Source organism: Symphalangus syndactylus, chromosome 17 (genome assembly GCF_028878055.3).
Source record: "Symphalangus syndactylus isolate Jambi chromosome 17, NHGRI_mSymSyn1-v2.1_pri, whole genome shotgun sequence".
NCBI classification, from domain to species: Eukaryota; Metazoa; Chordata; class Mammalia; order Primates; family Hylobatidae; genus Symphalangus; species Symphalangus syndactylus.
Genome location: NC_072439.2, coordinates 15,215,801 through 15,220,337, shown reverse-complemented (window position 1 = coordinate 15,220,337; position 4,537 = coordinate 15,215,801). Strand labels below are relative to the sequence as shown.

The 4,537-nt window shown below is 50.6% G+C and overlaps 1 long non-coding RNA gene across 1 annotated transcript; it reads left to right on the top strand.

Moving 5' to 3' along the window:
* Nucleotides 1-1,582: 1,582 nt before the first annotated feature.
* On the top strand, nt 1,583-3,687 carry LOC129467064 (uncharacterized). Its single transcript, XR_008652241.2, has 3 exons — nt 1,583-1,727; nt 3,286-3,407; nt 3,518-3,687. It is a non-coding gene; the product is annotated as an uncharacterized lncRNA (long non-coding RNA).
* The last annotated feature ends 850 nt before the right edge of the window (nt 3,688-4,537 follow it).

Genomic DNA, 4,537 nt, shown 5'->3' with positions numbered 1-4,537 from the left:
TCAAGAAATATTTGACAAGACCACTATTAATTACCATGCAGACACCATATACATAAATGTCAGGTTGTAAGTGAAAAGTCCAGGGGTATATGGACTTCAGGAATGGCTGGATCCAGAAGCCCCCTTTTCTCAGTGTCTCTGCCCTGTCTTCAGGCCCTTATAAGACGGCTGTAGGTTTGAGTCCAGCAGGGAGAGCCTGCATTTTGGTACTTCCTTTTCAGGTGTCAAATCTCTTAGATAGCATGCAATGAAGAAACAGCAACCTCTATCGCTTGATTGGCACATACAATGAGCAAATTATAGGCTTCTTTCCCACTGTTCCCTCACACTCTCTGTCACACTGAGCAGCTCATCTTCTGCAGAACAGGCTCTTGTTTCCACAGGCCCCCCCGCTCCCCGCATTTGCTCACGCAATACCTCCCCACCATGTTCCCCAAGGGGGCTCAGATTATACAAACTAAGTATCACAGGCTCCCAGGGGGCCAGGCTGGAGTTCTTTGTACGGATTCCTGATCCTGCAGCCCCTTCTCAGATCCGCCCACAAGTGCATTTGCTTGGACCCAAGTCCGCCAGGCTGGAATGCGAGCCTCTTGGCTGAGGTCAGAATATGAGGGCGGCAGGCAGTATGGAGTTTGTTTAATTGATTTGCGCTTAACTGGCTGCCTTCCCGGATGGGCCCTGGAGGAGGGGGCAGGGCGGATTCTGGGCACTTTGCTGACTGGCGCACCTCCCCGGGTCCAAGGATGCTGGGATTCTGCTAAGGCTCAGTGCAGAGCCCAGCCCTCTGGAGGGATCCTAGGCTAGGGAGAGAAAGAGCTAGACTCAGGCACTCCCAGCCTTAAGCACCAAGGGCTGGGCAAGAAGGCATGACACAGCAGTGAGAGCACCGTATGGGGAGTCCAACAGACCTGTGTTCAAATTCCCGGTTGATCACTTATCCACTATAACCTTAGCTGAGCCACTTCAGCTTGTATGCCTCAGTTTCCCCATCTGTATAAATGAAGGAAGACACAGCATCTAACTCATGGGGCTGTTGCAAAGAGTGAACACATGACAGCAGGGGCTAGCAAGTTTTTTTCTGTAAGGGACCAGAAAGTCAAAAGTTTTGGCCAGAAAGTCAACTCTGCCAGTCGTGTAAAAGCAGTCATAGATGATAGTTGAGCAAATGAGCATGATTGCATGCCAGTAAAACTTTATTTGTTGACGCTGACATTGGAATTTCATAGTTTCATGTGTCCCAAAAGACAATTTTTTTTTTTGTGTTTACTTTTTTTTTTTTTTTTTTTTTTTTTTTTGAGACGGAGTCTTGCTCTGTCACCCAGGCTGGAGTGCAGTGGCGCGATCTCGGCTCACTGCAAGCTCCGCCTCCCGGGTTCACGCCATTCTCCTGCCTCAGCCTCTCCGAGTAGCTGGGACTACAGGCGCCCGCCACTGCGCCCGGCTAATTTTTTGTATTTTTAGTAGAGACGGGGTTTCACCGTGGTCTCGATCTCCTGACCTCGTGATCCACCCGCCTCGGCCTCCCAAAGTGCTGGGATTACAGGCGTGAGCCACCGCGCCCGGCCTTTTTTTTTTTTTTTTAGAGACGGAGTCTTGCTCTGTCACCCAGGCTGGAGTGCAGTGGTGCCATCATAGCTCACTGTAGCCTCGAACTCCTGGGCTCAAGGGATCCTCTCCCCTCAGCTTCCTGAGTAGCTGGGACCACAGGCTCACACCACTACACCCAGGTAATTTTTAATTTTTTTGTGGAGATGGGGTTTTGCTATGTTGCTCAGGCTGGTCTCTAACTCCTGGCCTCAAGCAATCCTCCTGCCTCAGCCTCCCAAAACACTGGCATGACTACAGGTGTGAGCCACTGTGTTCAGCACCACAATATTATTTTATTTTTTCAACTATTAAAAAAGTTGGCTGGGCGTGGTGGCTCACACCTGTGGTCCCAGCACTTTGGGAGGCCGAGGCAGGCGGATCATGAGGTCAGGAGATCGAGACCATCCTGGCTGACACGGTGAAACCCTGTCTCTACTAAAAATACAAAAAATTAGCAGGGCATGGTGGCGGGCGCCTGTAGTCCCAGCTACTCGGGAGGCTGAGGCAGGAGAATGGCGTGAACCTGGGAGGCGGAGCTGGCAGTGAGCTGAGATTGTGCCACTGCACTCCAGCCTGGGTGACACAGTGAGACTCCGTTTCAAAAAAAAAAAAAAAAAAGTTAAAAACAGGTGTTGGACTGTATTTGTCCCCGGCTGACTTCTGAAGTACAGCATTTACGAGAGCACTTAGCACACAGAAAGTGATCAACGAACACTACTGCTATTATTATTATTCTTGTTTTTGATCCAGAGTCACAAAGGAGACCTCAGAGCCAGGATGTGAGGGCTAATAAGGACCTCAAACATCCATTTTGCAAATGAGGCTGCTCCCCTTCTTAGCCCTGCAGCCTGGAGAAAGTGGTTTCACCTCTCTGAGCCTCAGTATTCCCATCTGTACAGTGGGTACAACACCACCTCCCTAAGAGGCAAAGTAATGACCCATTCCTCCACCCTCTTGTATTATCACTGTGCTCTCCTGGTGTGAACATACATCTCTGCTTCATGCTTCTGGGCCTTTGTTCTTGTGGTCTCTCCAGCCAGAATCCACCCCCCCTTCTCACCCATTGGCTCTGTCTCAAACTTGGGGATCAGCACAAATTGCCTCCTCCAGGATGCCTTTCCCAACCCCACATTGGATGAGGAACGTTTTCCAGCCTCCCTTATCACAACAAATGTCACACTAGACTGGGGGTATCTGTGCTAGACATAGAAAAATCCAGGGCTGGTACTTTTCTGGGTACAAGGCTGGGCAAAAGTGGGGCACCAAAAGTATACATGGAATTTAGTGTCTTTCTTTTTCCCTTCCTCCCAATTCCCAATCTCTCTTACTCTCAGCTCCTTCTTCCCCCCCTCCTTTTCTTCTTTCCCTGTCTCCCAATTCCCAATCTCTCTTACTCTCAGCTCCTTCTTCCCCCACTCCTTTTCTTCTTTCCCTGTCTCCCAATTCCCAATCTCTCTTACTCTCAGCTCCTTCTTCCCCCCTCCTTTTCTTCTTTCCCTGTCTCCCAATTCCCAATCTCTCTTACTCTCAGCTCCTTCTTCCCCCCCTCCTTTTCTTCTTTCCCTGTCTCCCAATTCCCAATCTCTCTTACTCTCAGCTCCTTCTTCCCCCCCTCCTTTTCTTCTTTCCCTGTCTCCCAGAAACCCCTTGGGGCCCAGAGCCATTGAAAACTCTTGCTCTCTTTATCTCCTGTGTCAGGCAGATCCTAAAGTGGCTCCCATGATTCCTGCCTTCTGGTGTTCACATCCTGTGCATAATTCCCTACTCTTGAGTGTGGGCGTGACCTGTGACTTGTTTCTCGTCAACAGTGTATAGCACAGGTGATAGAATGTTGCTTCCATGATTATATTACCCTATATAAGACTCTATCTGGCTAGCAATCTTACTACTCTTTTTGTCTCTTATTGGCACATGGTCACATTGTGAACAGCCCAGGGTGGGGACCACATTGCAAGGAACTGTGGGAAGCCTCTCGAAGCTGAGAGCAGAATCCAGCCAATGGCAAGAAGCCAGGCACCTCAGTCCTGCAGCCACAAGGAAATGAATCCTGCTAGCAACCCGACAAGGCTTAGAAATGGATCCTTCCCCAGTTGAGCCTCTGATGAGACCATAGTTCTGGTTGACACCAAAACTGTAACCTTGTAAGAAACGCTAATGCAGGGGCCCCAGCTAAGCCATGCTCAGATTCCCAATCCATGGGAACTGTGAGATAACAAGTGTGTTGCTTGAAGCTGCTAGGTTTGTGGGTACTTTGTTACACAGCAATAGCCAATGGATACATCTCCATTTAAACACTTCCTTCAAGGCTCTTCTACAGCACAGGTGCAATCCGAGGAGTCCCAGATCTCCCACCCGATCTCCCCGGGCACCACCCTCATGAGGCCCACGGCCATGGGGTGAGGTGTGGCTGCCTTGGGTCTCTTGTAAGCAGGGCTATGCAGCAACAGCCAGAAAGGGGTGGCCAAGGACATGGTGGCTCTTGTCCCCAAGCCTGTGGGATCCAGACCACCTGCCCCTGGGCAGAAGAAAGCAGCAGGACCATGGGACCTCATCCCAGGCCTGGGCTTTTCCATGGTTGCCCTGGCTCTTGGGATGTGTCTGTCCTGGACAATTGGTTCTAGTGTGGGACACTTATAACTGTCATTGACTCATGAGATGCCTGCCATTCGTTGGCCCAGACACAGAATTCAATCACACTGAAGAAAGAAAAAAATTCGGCCGGGCGCGGTGGCTCACGCTTGTAATTCCAGCACTTTGGGAGGCCGAGGCGGGCGGATCACGAGGTCAGGATATCGAGACCATGGTGAAACCCCGTCTCTACTAAAAATACAAAAAATTAGCCGGGCGTGGTGGCAGGCGCCTGTAGTCCCAGCTACTCGGAGAGGCTGAGGCAGGAGAATGGCGTGAACCCGGGAGGCGGAGCTTGCAGTGAGCCGAGATTGCGCCACTG